General features: G+C 40.6%; 1 protein-coding gene across 1 annotated transcript in view; it reads right to left on the bottom strand.

The window, feature by feature from the left end:
• The window catches only part of LOC122801541, a gene marked incomplete in the record, with an annotated part of 1,254,309 nt that overhangs the window by 335,816 nt on the left and 900,992 nt on the right, over positions 1–17,501 (bottom strand).

Below are 17,501 nucleotides of genomic sequence, written 5' to 3'. Positions count from 1 at the left end.
GAAGAATGGAGGAGAAATTAAGAGACTGAAATTAAGTTAGAGGAAAGAAAGAAAAATAAGCTAAATGGATAGGAGAAGTAAGACAGGAAAAGACAAGGGAGAATATAAAGGTAGAAAAAGGGAGAATACATAAAGGTACCAAATGTACAACAGAGAAGGAAATAAAAGGGATGCAAATAAGGAAAGAATGTAGCTAAAGGAGGTGGGGGTATGAGTTTTTTTGCTCTGGTTTTCTCTTCCATTTCCAGGTTCTGCTTTGTTATGTAAAGACAACATTAATACTGATGTGTTGATGAGTGCTAAATAATTTGAAAAAGTTAAAGGAAGGAGTGTAACTGCTGACACTGCTGTAGAAGAATGTATTAATGCATGCAAACTACACAAGTGTAATGTACCACAGGCCATCAGCAGACACTAACAGAACAGACCATGCAAGAGAATTATGTTGGTTTGTATAAGATGTTGCAAATAGAATGATCAAAAAATACTCAAATCACTATGATGAGCTGGTTCAAATGGAAGTGGTGTTAGTTTTTCAAACACAAAGTTAATATCCCAAGGAGTCATCTATTTTCTAGGCAAATGGACAAATAAAACCTCTTTGAAAAATTACTTAACTTGAGAACATTGGGGGTGGGGGGTATAAGGGGACAAACAAAAATGGCTGAAAGATGAATCTTGATAGATGACCAAGAAAGGCCAGAGAACAATAACTCATGCGAATGATCTAGAACCAGAAGAATTTAGGTCTTAAAAGGGTCCTGGTTCTTAGCAGGACACAAACTAGTAATTTTTTTCCATTCACACACATTTATTTTATTTAACATTTGTTAATCGGGAAAGTCCGACTTGGAACAAATCCAATTTTCAGTGGAGGCCCAGGGAGAAATGCTCCAGACGCATGTCTTTGTAATGTGAGAGGAAACTGGAGCACCCGGAGGAAACCCACACAAACGCAGGGAGGGCATGCAGACTCTGCACAGAAGGCACCCCAGCAGAGAATTGAACCGGAGAACCTCTTGCTGTGAGGTGACAATGCTACCGCTGCACCACTGCGCCATCCAAATATATTCCATATATGATTTTCTAGTACAATTTCTTAGCCTCCTTTAGTACCTGCTTCACATCTTCAGAATAAAAGGTGCCTACAGGGCATCAAACTATCATCTAGGCAGTCAAGTGAAGTGTTTTCAGTTTGGCGTGTATTAAACAACCCCTGTCATGAGTCAGTAAATCTAGTCTTTGGGGAAGGCCGCGGTAATTGTCCTTGAGCAATTTGAAAAGCAGGAAAAAAAAAACCACTGTTGACCAAGTCAAAATATATCCATGGCACTATCTATGGGGAGTTCTTGTGGTGTTTAGAAAAATCCTACATGTCAATGGAAATGGCAGAAAAGTATAGAGGAACTAATTTCGGTTTGTTTTGGAAGGAGGCAAATAGCTCTATATGAAGTACTCCCCACAGTCAGATCAATTGCTAGAAGACATTGGGTGTAGTTTCACTTTGTGAGGGCCTGTTCTGGTCCTGTTCAGCTTGTCTGCCACCAGGGTTTGAAGCCTAAAAGTCAAACTTAACTGAGTTGCTAACTCCCAGGTTATCACTGCAAGTCTACAACAGGACTAAAGATCTGGCACCCCTTTGTCAATTGATATACCACATTAGTGTGGTGTTATCTGTGAAAACTTGCAGAGATCATGGAAACCAGAGTTGAATTAAGACCATGAGAGCACTGACTGCCAACATCTCCTTGTCACTCATGTGCTTGTCTGTCATGATAGCTCCACAGACCTTGCACTTTCACCCCTTTGGATACACAAGCCCCACCCCACCAGCCCCAGCAAAGTCAGAGTCATCGGTTTTGACAGAATGAAGAGGAGTAGGAAGTGAGGAGAGACCAGAGTTGAAAGAAAACTGACCTATCCATCACAGTACCTCCCTTCTCACAAATACAGGCACTGGAATTTGAAAAGATAAAAAAGTGATAATACTGCCCTGAGGTATCATTGATTTTTTCTTGTGAACTCTGGCCAAGGGAAGTAAGGTCATTACGGATACCAAGAAACCTAGAATCCTGTGAAATTCCTTGGCAAATGTCTGAGACAGGTTGGAAAAGCTCAGAAAGCTTTATTTGCGTATTTCTATTTTGTACTGAGAAAGAAAAACCTCAGGGCTACATCCAGAAGGCCTCAAAGAAAAACTTTTCTGTGGAAAGGGATGAGAGATGATTTCCATAAATTGACTTGAAACCCCAGATTAAGCAAGAGACTTACAAGTCAGGAAAGAGTCTGCAAATAAAAGAAAATCATCCAAATATGGAAATATGTAATGTTTGAAGTCTGCAGTAAGCAATTAATGGAGCCAGATACTTTGCAAATATCTTTAGTGCAGCAAATAGACCAAAGGGCAAGACAGACAACTGACAGTATAAGCCATACACAGAAAACCTTAAAAAAATTCTGAATTTTCTAATGTTACCATAAACTGAGGTAGGGGATAAATGGTAAAGTTTAGAGAGAACATTTTGAACTCTGGAATCTTGACAGAGATCTAGGACTGATTTCCAAATTCCCCTTTTCTTTGGCACAAGCAAAATATATCCATAACATCCTCTGTCTATCTGATCTGGCAGCACAAATTCTATGACCGTCCCTGAGAAAACATGAATGCCATCACTAGAGAAAATAGGGAGATCTGGTTTACAGCATAAAGGGGAATCCCATGAAAATGTGGAAGGGACTCCCACTGCCATCTGTAACCCTGATGAATGATTCTCAGAACCAATTTGTCTGAGATAATCTGATGCCACTGGGGAAGATGAAGACCTAGACTGATGGACAGAATTACAGGATTGTCAAAGTCAAGTGAGGGAGCTGGAAGGGGTGTGCAGTCATTCTGACTTTTTGAAATGCCCTTGGTTCTGGCCGGCTCCTCTTTTTTTTCCTTTTTCTTTCAGCCTCCTTGCCACTTGATTTTTAAAATTCTGTTTTGTTTGAAGTTTGCTGAGATTGCGGACTTTGCTCATTAAAAAAGGGTCCTGAATTAGAAGGAAAGTTGAAAAAAATCAAGGTAACCACTTGAATCAGTTTCCCCCTCTCATCAAATCTTTTTAGAACCTCAGATGCAGATGGACCAAGCAAAACAGCTTTGTCCAAGGAAGAATTCAAAATGTCCACCTTGACAGCCTCTGGTAACTTTTGAGAACATAACCAAACAAATATTCTAGTAATCCAGTAGCACCATCTCTGCATACAGCATCAGCAAAATTACAACAGCATTTTAAGGTGTGTTTAGTTACTTAGACACCATTACGATTTTCAATGAAGTTTTAACCTCTGAAGAAGGAAAGTTAATAGTCAACTTTCATGAATTCTCAAAAGATGCCACTAAATCAAACATGTAGGTAGCAGAAGAATAAACTTTCTTACCAAACCTATCAAATTCTTTCACATCCTTATATGAGGGAATGGAGTTTGCATTTAAAATATATTTAGCATCAGCTGGTTTTAAGGAAATAATAGGATCAATTTAAAATTAGAAAACAAATGTGTGGGTCTGTGGTACTTTGTATATAACGCATCAGACTTTCTGGGAGCAGGAACCTGACCATCGGGCATGCTACAAGCTTTTAAGAAAACACCCTTTAAAGCTGATAAAACATTAGGGAAAGCTGCAGGCTAGATGAAAATCCAGATGTAACAAGTTATATTTCCACTGAGAAATAGGGATTTCATTCTGTTTTCATTTTGTTTCCACCAAAACTCTCATTTTTAGCAATACTCTCAGAAAAAGATAATTCTTCTGAAGGCAACTCTAAAGAATCACCTTCTTCAAAATCAGAATCTTCAGCCTTGAGAGGAATTCATTGAAGAAAAACACTCCCCCTCCACACCCTGTTCTTCAGACTGGGAAACAATGTTAGAAAGTGAAGGAAATCTTTCTTCTACAAGAAGACAGCAAATAAACAGGATTTAACGCATTAAATGCAGAAAGTAATCCCTTAGCAAAACACAGCAAAATCTTCCCTGTCCATAATTCTTATAGTCATGTTCTGCTCCAAGAAAAAAAAGTCACAGGGAGTAAAGATCCTTACAAGAAATCTGCCAATCACAACCATATTGCCTCCTCTTAGCTGATATCTAACAGATTAAAACACTAAACTGCAAAGATACAAGGAAGGTTCCCCAATAGGTCACTTATCTAAGTGAAGGCAAGGAAGATACCAATGATCACTCGTGGAACAGACTGAGGGGTGAGAGACCTGTGTTCACACTGGCAGTGAAACAGCCTGAGGATTTCATGCTCATTGTCTACTTGTCCCATTATAAGCACATGCTTATGTTATACATTAGCCATGTAGCTTTATGGAAGGTTTTGGCTTTGGTACCCTGGCTGGACATTCAGGTTATATGGCAAGCTAACTTAACAATATTAGAATATGCAATAGTGATTTAGGGAAGGACATCCACATATACTACAAAGATTATAGCTCTAGGATGCTTAAAAAGGTTCTGACTCTGCACAGATGATTTATAAAAAGGTGTTTGTCTTCTTGGGAGCAAAGTCAAGTGGTATTCAAATACTTCCAGGCTGCAAAGAAAGTATCCCTGAGCAAAGCCACCAGGAAAAGAATGATAAAGCTCCTCTCCCTTCCTCTTCAGATAATCATGCATTTCATGCTGAGAGGGTAAAGGGAGATTATTACTTTTTGACAGAGTTGGTTTACAATGTCCTATTTAAATACCCACGCTTGTTTACTGAAGTTGTACTCCGGGGTTGGGTCCCAACATAGAATTTTGGGATTATTTATCCAACTCCATTTTACAAATTCATATATAAATAAATAACACAAATTTTTTAAACATCTTTATTAAATCACTTAAGACAGACAAAATACCATTAATATAAAACAAATCCTAAACTTTCTAAACTGTTGCATATTTGGGAATCATACTTATGTCTTCCCATTGTTCTCTTATAAATTGCTTATCCAACCTCTCCTCAATCTTTTCTAAACTTCTCTGATTGATTCTTACAGTTATTGTGCTGTATTTTATTTGTTCTACTTATCCCTTTTTTAAGATCAGCTTCTGTTCTAGATTTAACTGAAAACTCTACCAGAGCAGGTCTTTCACTTAGGATTCCCCTATCTCTTTCTATTTGCCAATACTCTGATATCAATCCCTTGTAGAGAATGCAGTCTCTAGCCTGCAGTCTAAATATTTTCCAGGTCTCATCCCATTCTGTTAACTTTCCTTCTCTAGTTATTTGCTCCCAACACCACGGTTCCTTTGCCAGTTTTTTTCAGTGCATTCCAGCGCCCTCTTGCCTATTCTATATACCCTTACTTGCATTCATTCATTTGGCAAATTTCCTCTCTCATGTTGGCTTAGTATTAATTAATATAATATTCCACATGGGTCTTATTTTCCTTAAGGATCTGCACCCATAATACCACTCTTTCTCCCCAGTTCATCATCATGTTCCACTGTGAATTATAACTTTGCTTCTTTTATGTATATGAACCTTTAACTAGGTAGTTCCTAAATATCCCTTCAAATCAGGTAATCCTAAATCACCTTATCCCAATAAACCCTTCTCTTCCCCTCGCAGATAAATTCCTTCAACTGTATTATTTTTCACAGCTTCTCCTCATGGCTAATAAAATATCCCTGACCTTTAGGCTGTATATAAAGCTAAGGGGACTAAAAACATTTTCACTGCTTGTATCTTACTATCCATCTCTATAAACCATACAAAAACTGAGAAACTGGAAGCATTTATCTTTTTAATGTCTTCCCATATATCCTTAACTGCCATAACAGAAGCCTTTTTAATCCATACTCCTACATATGTCATCTCATGTCCCCATAAATATAGGCATTGCTGAACCAATTAATGTGTGGGTACATAATTTATGGTTACAGCTTTTGTTTTATCTTCATAAATTTTACAACCCCAAAAGACCTGAAACTGTTTGAAAATGTTCCACAACACTGAGATGTCCATTTCCAGATTTACCAGGCACAAAATAATCCATCCATCTGCAGCCCCTTTTACCATTTCTGCACACGGGGTCGGGATGTTACCTCAATGGTGACAACCTAAAGCTAAAGTTTACACCGCTGGATGGCTAGCCCTACACAAAATATCTGCAAATAAAGCTAACTTTTCCTGATTACCATACTAGTTATATCATTGAATTTCTGAGACCCTTAATGTTTCAAAATATAATGCAAAGAGAGTGTTAAGAGGACACCCATGGCTAGTTCCTCTGTTGAGATACAACTGAACCTTCCCACTTTAATTTTTGCCTCTGATGCTTCCTATTTTCTCCTAATTAACCTTATTATTGCATCAGGGAATGCAAATGCTTCCACTTCCCTACTCAAAATCCCAGCTTACTCTGTTGAATACTTCATCTGCAGCAAGACCTACCAAAAACAGAGATGGTTTCTTATATTCTGCTTCCCTCTGGATCATCATTCTTTTAATGTTGCAAAATGTTTGCCTACCCATCACAAAACCACACTGGTCATAGCTGTCAATTTTGGCAATATCTTTTGCCATTCTTTTAGCAAGTATAGACAAGCATGTTTATCATCACGGTTTAGAATTGAAATGGGTCTGTATAAAGCTTGGTCTGATGGTTACCATGTTTAGGTATTACAGCCACCACAGCTTTCTTCCGGGATGGTGCTTCCCTTCCTTTTAAAATACTGTTAAACAAAACCTTCCCGATCTTTATCATTCTCCCCTCAACTTGCATAGGACAGGAATACCATCTGTTTCTGGAAATGTTCCTGAAAATAGATTATACCTCACTGTTTTTAGTCTAATGTCCTCCTATCTTAGCCGTTAATTCTTGAGGTTCAAACTCTAACCTTGGCATGTTTATGTCTTCCATAAATATTTTCATTTGTGCTATTTTTTTTTTTTTTTTTTTCCACCTCCTCTCCTTTATAAAAAAAAAAATCATAAAATTTCAGTAACCTCTCTAATTCTTCTACAGTCTCATTTTTCTTATTATAGGCTCCCTAATTTTGGGAGACAACCTTATCTACTTTCTGTTGCCTAAGTCATTGTGCTGAGTGTTTTTGTGCTCTGAAGTTACTATCCCAACACAGTTTAACAATCTTTCAAAATGTATGCATATTATTCAGATACTCCTTTTCTCTTTGGCACTCTGCAGTTGCACCTCTTCTTGCTTGTGAGATTCCCCTTATTCGGCAATACTTAAATCTTTGCCAACCCCTCTGAATAATTCCTATTACTTCTTAACCATCTCACTTTTTCTTTTATTTCAACCCCATTTTAAAACTCCCTTTTCATTTTATCCCACTCACTAGCTGTAACTTCTGAAGAAATGTTTATATCCCTAATAACTTGAATTTCCACTACCTGTTCTTTAAATTCAATTTTTAACAGGTATATGGGAAGCACCAATGTCTCATTTTTATTTTGCTACCGTACATTTTATCTTAGTTTTTATTGATGCATGACCTAAAACAGTTATTGAATGCATGCCAAAGCTTTCAAATAAATGCACATGTTCCTGTGAAATATACTTTCCATCTGGTCTAGCCCACTTATTGTACCATGGGGAATGCATCTTTCAGCTTTTCCCGGTTAGGGGTCGCCACAGCGGAACTCCGGTCCGCTAATGATTGGCAGTAGATTTTTTACGTACCGACTTGCCAGGCCTGACGCACAACCTTCAACGAAGGTATGCCCATTCACGCATGTCTCCATGCAGAAGACGCTTTAGCTGAGAATCGAACAGGACATCTTACTGTGAGAACAACGCTACCACAGCACCACCACCGCACCATGGAGAATAATATGTAAATTCTCTGAGTTCCTATTACTGAATTCATGTCTTCCATAACAAATGTTATTACTTTATTTTACATTTGTTGACTGGGTTAGTCCAACTGAGCTAAGGAGCCCTTTTTCAGCGGAGGGCCGGGGAGAAAAGCTTCACAGTTTGATAATTTTAGTGTTAAGTGTCAGAAGGTTGCAAATGTATACATACAATGAAATACACTATCAGAAAAATAGTGGAAAAAAAGCAAGCATACATAAGAGAAATTACTCCATACAAACATTTTCAATAAACAGAGTTCATAGTTTATGTAGTTATTTCATGACATATGTGACATTAGAAATGGAACTAAGAGATGGAGAAAAAGAGTGATACTTTGAAGAGGTCTACAAGCTAAAAAGGCTTGAAGTTTTGGTGATTACATATGAATTAATGGGCTTGATCAGGGAGGACGAGTGCAGAGGCAGGACCACTGAGTTTAGAGGTACTCTCTAGTGGCAGTTTTGAATTGATATGGATGTTTGAGGGGACCTGATTTATAGCGGTAATTTGCTCCATGATATCGTAGGATTGTAGTTGTAGAGGTTGCAGCTGATTTTAGTCTTAGGTTTGTATATTTGTAGTAGGTTAAGGTCAGAGCTACGTAGGGATCTAGTGGGGGAATACTGAGAGATGAGGGGAGATAGGCTAGGGCAGAAGGATTTCAGGTACAGTATAGAGTGAATTATTTGTAGTTGAGAGAGTAGAAGGTGGTGAGGTAATTCCAGCCAGTTTAGGTATCTTAGTGAAAGACAACGATGCAATTTATAAGTTTGGTGAGCAGCAAAACTGGCAACCTTGTTGTAGGTAGACTCTAGTTTAGTTAGTAGTGTGGAGTTAAGATTGGTAAGAATTTGCCAGCTATATAGAAGGCTAGGTAGGAGGTGCACATGAGAGAGGGTTATTTTTGCTTTGTTAGAAACTTTGTTTCGATAAAGAAGGCCAAGCTTTTGGTGCATCTTATTGATGCAGTTGTTTATATGTTGCTCAAACTTGAGTTGGACATCTATCGTACTAGGTTCAACATTAATAGGTTCACAGATTAGTACTAGGCTAAGTTCCCATGTGGGCCATTTTAAGCCTAGCCAATTAATGGGAGTATTATGGCAAGATAATACAGAAAATGTAGATTTTAAGGTGGGTGAAGTTCTTTGGGAGAAATAGTGAGTTGTCTTTTTTAGGGTTAAGAATTAGCTGGCTGTCACAGAGCCAGGATTTGACAGAGTTAAAAGATGCTTGTCAGAAAAAGTATCTGCGATGGTGACGACGGTGGAGTCATCTGCATACTGTAAAAGGGATGACTGTGGACAGGTGTAGTAGAGTAGATGAGTGATTATATTGAATAGTAATGGGCCAAGGACAGATCCTTGGGGTGGCTCCCTTTTCAACAGGAAGAGGAGAGGAGAAAGCAGACAGTCACCTCACTGATTGTAGGCTGTCAGTGAGATAGCTGGAAAACCAGGTAGTAGTAGAGGCAGAGAAGTTTAGGTTAGCCAGTTTATTCAGCAGAAGAGTGTGAGAAACTGTATCCATGGCTTTTGAAAGGTTGTGGAATACGCAGGAGACCAACTTATTATAGTCTCTGGTTACAGAAATAGTATTAATGAAGAATATAAGGCCAGTTGTAGTATATTTAGGCTGAAAGCTATGCTGTGTAGGAGTGAGCAAGTTTTCCTGTAGAAGGCATTTCATGATTTGCTTGTGTATGCATTTTCCAGTACTTTTGAGAATGGTGAGAGGACTGCGATGGGTCTGAAGTTTGTATGGTCAGTGGAGTGACCTCCTTTGTAAATAGGTATGGTGTAGAATTCTTTCCAAGTAGACAGGACCTTAGATTCTGAGATGGAGTGATTTATTAGGATTGATACAGGGAGGGCAACGATTCAGCAGCAATTTGTAAGAAATAGGGATGTAGGATGTCAGCAGAAGCAAAGAAGGGTTTATGTTTAGACAGCAAGGACTTTATATAGTTAGTGGGTACAGTTGTAAGAGAGAAAGTGTTAGAGGAGTGAGTAGGAGAGGATTTGGAAACGTCAGTGGAGCTGGTAGTAGAGGGGAAGGAATTTATCAACTTAGATATGGATTCAATGAAATAGGAATTGAATGAGGTAGAGGTCTCTTCTGCTGCGCTGTTTGGCAGGGGTTGGGAAAGGAAGGATTACCAGGGTGAAGGATTTGGTTTAGAGTTCCAAAATTTCTTGGGATATGTTTTTTGAGCAGTTGGGGGGTTAAAGTAGTCTTTGTGGATGTGTTTTTTGCCCGATTTCTTAGTTCTTCATATTTTTGCAAATGGCAAGGGAGCTTAGTTTTTACCCACCTTTTCCATGCCCGGTCTCTAGTTTACATTAGGGTGTGGGTGGCATTGCTAAGCCAAGGGGATATATTAGATTTGATGCGAACAGTGTGGAGTGGAGTATGAGAGTTAAGAATATTAAGGAAAGTTGAGTTGAAAGAGTGGACAGCTTCATCAAGGGAGAAATGAGTTAGATGTGTCCAGTTTATCCTGGAGAGGAGGGCATTAAAAGTCTCAGGACAGAAGGTGGATAGTTTGTGGTGATAGGTTATTTATCTGTGAGGCCTAGTGAAATGAGGAGTGTATCTCAGAAATTTAACAGGGGAGTGATCACTTAGGGAGTCTGGTAGGGTCTCAGGGTTATGGTATTTGTGAGGATCTGTGACTAAAATCCAATCGATGAGAGAACTGGGGGTATGTGTGTTCTGCTTGCATGGGTGGGGGTTGAGTTAAGTTGCACAAAGCCATGCAAGTTGATGCATGAAGTAGTGTTAAGTGACTGAAGAGTTAGCCAGTTAATATTTACATCCCCAAGAATAGTTTCATTGTGGATGTTTTGAGAAAGGTAAGAGAATGTTTTCTAGAAGGGTAACTATCTCCAGGGGGAATGTAGACAGCATGACTGACAGTGGTGCAATTGTTAAGTTTAAAGTTAGCTGTCAGGAGTTCAGCAGATTAGGAGGGAGAGGGGGTTGGTTTAGACTTGGAGTAATATGGTCTGAATATTCAATGGCCACTCCACCCCCTTTTTTCTTTTGTCTATCTAGTTTAAGATTATTATATCCAGGGGGAGAATATCGCTGACACGGTTTTGTTGATTCAGCCAGGTTTCAGTTAGGGTGACTATCAGGGGAATGGTTAGTCATCCAGGCATGAAATTCACTAATTTTGTTTAGGATGCTTCTAAGATTCATGGACTAAAAGGATACTTGCTTTTTTGGAGGATTAGTGTAGAGTTGGTTAGGGGCGCTAGATTTATTGACTTGGGGGAGGGTTTGGGCCAGGGTTTGGGTGAATGCCACCTGAGGGTAGTAGAGACTTGGGGAGGAAATGTTTGTGTGGTAGGTGCTTTATTTTATTTTCTTAAGAGGTGGTAGAGGAAAGGCATATTTTGATTCTGGGGAGGATAGTATTTAGAGGAAAGATAGATGAGAAGACAGGGGAACACTGCAGAGGATGTGTGAAGACACTGACATTGTATTTGCAGGATGAAAGTAAGTTGGAGTTAAGTGAGAGTTATAGGATGTAAGAGTGCATAGGAAGAGAGGGGGAGGCAATAGAAGAAAGGCTTGGATTGAAAATGACAAGCCAGTAAGGAGGGTCAATAGTTAAGAGGGAGGTAAAAGTTGGGCCTAGAAGAAAGGTTTTAGGAAAGTTATGGATCGGTATCCAGTAGGGGAAGTCAGTACACAGAAAGGAGAAAGGAGTATTTGGTTGTCAATTGTTTGCTAAAGGAAAGGAGGGAAGTATGCAGGAGTGGGGTGTGGCCAAAAAAAAAAAAAAAAAACACAGGAAGGGGTGGGAAGCATAGTAGGGGATTGTGTAATACCTTTCCTATACTAGAATAGTCCGGATCCCACATCTGCTGGTTTCAGGACTTCAGTTTGTGTTTCTGAGTGGTCCAAACCTTGTTGTGCCAGTGGGAGGTCTTTCTGCTCATCAGTAAGAGTGGTAAGCATTAGAAGAGCCTATCTGCCGCAACAGGAGTGTCTCCAGCTCTGAAATTTACCTTATTGGCCGTTTTGGGCTAATTCCTATCCCTTTCAAGTTTCTGAGTTAAAAACATGTGTTTGCTCATCACGGTTTAGCTAAGGTTAAACTATTCCCAGCGCCTTAAAGTCTGCTCTTCAGTTTTTCCCTTAGAACTAGCCAGTTACTCATCTGTAGCACTTGAATCTGTTTTTTTGTGCTTGGCACTGGTTCAGAACAGCTGATAGCACTAAATAAGCCACAAATCTCTGAAGCACTTAAACCTTTCTCATTACCTAGTGGATAACGGTTCTCGTTACTTATCTTCCTCAAAGTTACCTTGAGGAAACAAGCCTGAGTACTTACTACCCTCACTGTCTAGAGGAAAAAGTGATTATCCAAGCATGTCCAAGGGACAGCTCCCGGTGTGCTCTCCCATCTACCTGATAAATCTTGGGGCAATGTAGCAATTGCCTCATGTACACAGACAACCCTCTCCACCTACCACCTAACACTACAACCTGTGAGAGATGCATTTATCTAGCCAAACTGGAGGCAAAGCTCTCAACCCAAGACTAAACGCAGTCAGGAGGAGAAGGCAAACACCTACTTCCACACCACACAGTCCCAAGTACATCTACACCACCAAGACCCAAACACAGACACAAACATTCTCAGAGGCTCTCAATAAGAATCTACCCAAAAAGAGACCTCCAAAGCAGAAACGCAAGCAACCTCCAGCCCTCACCACAACCCAAAAGACAACACACAGACTCAGTGTTTCACTCAACCACTGCCCATAAGGCAAAACTATGTACCCAACACATTGGTCATAGGTGAATTTATAGTCAAGCACACTGATGTTCCACTCACCAGAATAGACCAGGAGAAGGTTACTGTTACCTGCCTGTCGGGTACCAGGATCCACCACATAACCCATGCACTTGGGACACTCCACAACAAGTACAAATATGACTCTGTCATTGTCCATGTTGGTGTGAACGACCTGAGACGTACCTCCCTGGATTACATGGAGAGAGACATGGAGGGGCTCTGATCTTGTAATCCAGACAGGTATGACCCTAGCCCCCGAGTAGCATCCCACCTTCACCCAGAATGATACCGCAATACAAGGGCAAAATGACTTGCTTCAACAATTGGCTAAACGTCTTGTGTAATTCAAAGGGGATCCAGTATTTGTCTGGCTGGGACGACATGGTTGACAGGCCACGATGCTTTGCCAGAGATGGCCTGCACCTGTCACCCCTGGGATTTTGGATACTGGCTAAGGCTTTTGCTGCCCCTATATTGCCTTTTTTAGGCAAAGCTCAAAAAACAAAACCACCACCATAACTGATGCAGGCAAGCAAAAATTGAGGGTAATGCTACTCAATGCTACAAGTCTAAACCTCAAAATGCACTCACTCGCGGCACTCCTTAAAATGGAGACTATCGATATATGTGCAGTGACTGAAACCTGGTTCAAGGCTCCAGAGAGCACCCCTGCATTACCAAGATATAACTCGTACCATACCTTTTGGCCATCAAACCAGGACTGGAACACCAAGGGTGGAGGTGTGTCCATATTCATTAAGGACAACCACACCTCCAGGCTAGTTGCCCAACATAATTCATTCAAAATTATCCAAGTTAAACTAACTCTTAGCAAAAACTGCAATCCATACTGTAGCTTGCTACAGATCCCCCACCATGCCCCAGGATTCCCACTCCTCTTTTCTTGATATATTAGAGAATATCAGGGTCCAACTTAACACCCTAATACTTGGAGATTTCAACTACCCCACCATTAACTGGGAAAACTACTCTTGTACCAACTCCATTCAACGCTTCCTAGAATTCATAAACTCCAATGCCCTGGATCAATTTGTCCACACCTCTACCAGGGTCAATAATATCCTAGACCTAGTAATTACCAACATGACTGACTGGTGCTCCACACCTCAAGTCAACTCCTCATTGGTCAGATCTGACCATAAATGAATAACCCTAGATATCCACATCCTGCCCCCACTAAGGAAACCACGGTAAAAAACTTCTCCGAAGCCAACTTCGTGCTTAAGACAGAAGTGGCCAATTTCACAACACCCATACAGATGGGCAATACAGTTGTCGCTGCCGAATCTTATACAAATGCACTCTAAGTACCCACATGGGTGCATGGATTGTGCTATCCCTAATAGAACCAAGATGCAGTTTTCTAAAAAAAGGAAACCAATCTGGTGGTGCCCTGCTATAAACAAACTCCAACAGAAGGAAGAAACTGTTGCAAAACAGTAAAATCCCATGAGTGGAGGAGCTCCCTGGTCAGCCTCAGCAAGAAGCTGAGATCCCTCATAAAATCCATCAAAGCGAATTATGAAAACAAGATTGCCACCGACTAAGGACAACCAGAAAGCATTCTACAGCTATGTCAAGAATTTCAATGGCAACACCCAGATCTGCTCTGAGTTGCAGCACAATGGGAAAAAATTAATGGAACCAACTGATATCTCCAATATCCTGGCTGTTAGGTTCAGTGCCAACTTTACCCCCCTCACCTCCTAAATGGCCCATATTCATAGCGGAAGAATGTAGTGTCCCTGCGATCACAACTGAACAGGTGAAAACTGTGCTATCAAAAGCCAAGGGCACAGCATCCATGGGACCAAACAGTATCCCTGGCTGTGTTCTACACGAACTTCAGAACGAACTAGCCCCCCCCCCCCCACCTAAGCACCATGTTCAATCATAGCCTCTCAACAGGCTTTGTACCCACTGAATGGTGCACGGCAACAGTTGTACCAATCCACAAAGGGGGAGCCACCATGGACCCCAGGAACTATCACCCTATTAGCCCGATTAGCATGGTCTGCAAGGCCATTGAGCGTATCATCATGGAACTCAAACAAGGATATTGGTAACGTCCAAACTCTGGACCCCACCCAGTTCAGATTTGTGAAGGGCAGATCATGTCTCCTGAACCTGATCAACTTCTTTGAAACAGTCAACAAAGCCGTGGACGAGGGTAAGGCAGTCTACACAGCCTATCTCGACCTCAAGGCTTTCAACACCATTCCCCATTCTGGTATCATAGATAAACTCACCAAGCTAGGCATAAACCCATACACCACAAGGTGGGTCGCCAACTAGCTCACAAACAGAACCCACAGTAAAAATTGCGGACTTCAAATCAGACTCCAAACCTGTGACAAGTGGAGTACCACAGAGTTCAGTCTTGGGTCCCCTCCTGTTTGGGATCTACGCCTCTGATGTACAGGCCAACACAGAGGGACTCTGGCTGACCAAGTGTGCAGATGACTGCAAATTGGGTGCCATAGTAGAGTACCCAAATGACGTGGATATCCTGCAAAAGGGGCCTCACAGACTGATGCCTGGTGTCATAGCCATGGCCTCAAGCTCAATGGCAAAAAGTGCATTGTCATACCCTTTGATAAAACCATGTACCCATAGACTACCACATAGGCGGCAGCCCACTTAACACTGAAGGCGTGGTAAGAGACCTCGGGACTCGAGTGGAAAGTAGCCTCTCCTTCGATAATCACATCGCCACAGTAGTCAGGAAATCCTTCTACATAGCACACCATCATGAAAGGGTTCTCATTCAGGAAAAAAGAAGTCATTGTCCCCATCTACTCGACTCTCATCAGATCCATTATAGACTACAACACCCCATTTGGAATGCACCTTACAAGGCATATGCAGCAGCTGGAAAGGCCACAAAAATACCACACAAAGGGGATTATAGGACTCAGTTACCCTACGCTGACCACCTGAAAAAACTCAGGCTTTACTCCGTAGCATATCGCCTACGCCGAGGTGATCTCTGCCTAACATACAAAGCTATGTCAAACCCTGAGCTGCTGCACATGATGCACCTAAAGAAATCCCAATCCCTCAGAGCCACATGCTCTAGAGACCTAAACCTCACCATGATTAACAGAACATGCTGGAGGGATAGATTCCTGTCCCAGAGATTTCCCATACTCTGGAACAAGCTACCTATGTCAAGTATAGTTCTTCACTAGCACTCAAGAAAAATCTCGATGAGTGGATGGGTAATAGGAAATTCCCCCTGGGAATCACTTCAGTGGCCCTGCTAGACAGGGGCACATGTAAATGGCATCCATGGGTGGCGAACGCCAGGGAACACTTGTTGGCTAGGCTTACATAGGCCCTAGGGTCAACAGCCTAGTACCTACCTTTGAACCCATGAGAGGAGTATAAAGGAAATGTTATGGGGGTGGTAGGCGAATGAAGCAGGTTGGGCCAGGAAATGGCAGTCACCACAAAAAAACAATGTCCAATGGCGGGTAAAATAACCTATTGCAATTTATTCACAGCTTTTCACTTGTGTGGCATGAGACAATAACTCATGCCAAGCCATGACTTAGCAATTGTTAAGGTGCTTACTGAAGTCCACAAATAAGTTGCAGCAGCATACAAAGCCCTTCCAAGTGAGGTAAATGTAGTTTAAATGCTGAGTACAAGTGAAAAGCTGTTAAATTTATTCAGAAATCTATCCTGTTTTATATTTTCCCTTCTAGGTTCCCCAAATACATACTCACTGTTGCAAATCAAGTTCCATTCCCCACCTATAAATAATAATCCCTGCTAAAATGTGTTTATTTCTCCCCAAATTTTCTTAAGCTCCATAATAGCTGTTTTTGGTGGAATATAAAAACATGTCAGCTTAATCATCCTCCATTGCCAGTAGCTGCTTTCTACCACAAATTATCTTTTCTCCTCTTCAATAACTATTGGAGCTCCTCTAGCAATTAATATAATTGCTCCCAATTTCATTTGTCCATGATATTCTGCTGAATATCCATCCTAAAATGTTTTCTTACATGCTCATTTCTTTCCAGATATTTACACCCTGCATTTCTTATTCTTACAGTAACTTGTGCTGGGATACTTCTTGCAATGTTCTTTTTGTTCATAGCTTAGCAAAATAAGTTATCCATTTGCATTTTTAGTTTGTTCTGGGACCTTAGTCTTGTAGCGTCATTTACAGTTGTCTGAAGATTGTGTACTACTGCAAGATTTTAGCATTGTTTATACATTATATACTGCAGTTCTATTTCATAAATACAATTATATGTGAAAAATATTTTTTTTTGTATTTTGAACCCAGGCTGGGGCCACAGTCTTGTAGCTTCTTTCACAGTTGTGGCAAGACTGATCTACTGCCAGATTTCAGCCTCATTTAAATCATTTTTTACAGTGTTACTGGAAAATGTCTGCCTATCCTGGTGCCTTAGTCTGTGGAAAGACTGCAGTAGTGGCAGTATTGTGAATTCTGCTCCAGGATTTGTAGTTCATTAATTTTTTTATAGTTGTACATACCTGCTTAAAGTTGAATTCCAGCAGTCTGGTGTCTTAATTTGTGGTGGGATTGCAATAGTGGTAGTATTGTGACTTCTGCTCCAGGATTTGTGCTTCAGTACTTTTTATAGTTGTAAATTTAAATTTGCATTCTAGTTCCTGTTTATCTTGCTACTGCTTTTTCCCCGTTCTTTGAGCATGTCCTGCCCCCACACTGAGACAGTAAGCTAAAAGTTTCTGAAATTCTAAACATAGGACTAAAACTCCCATTTTAATTTCTTGTTGCAGTTTTAAAAAGCTGCGTCTCTGGC

This window comes from Protopterus annectens, chromosome 5.part0 (genome assembly GCF_019279795.1).
Source record: "Protopterus annectens isolate FY-2018-M chromosome 5.part0, PAN1.0, whole genome shotgun sequence".
Classification (NCBI taxonomy): domain Eukaryota; kingdom Metazoa; phylum Chordata; order Ceratodontiformes; family Protopteridae; genus Protopterus; species Protopterus annectens.
Note: the sequence above shows the minus strand (reverse complement) of the source record. Positions and strands in the feature narration are given on the sequence as shown.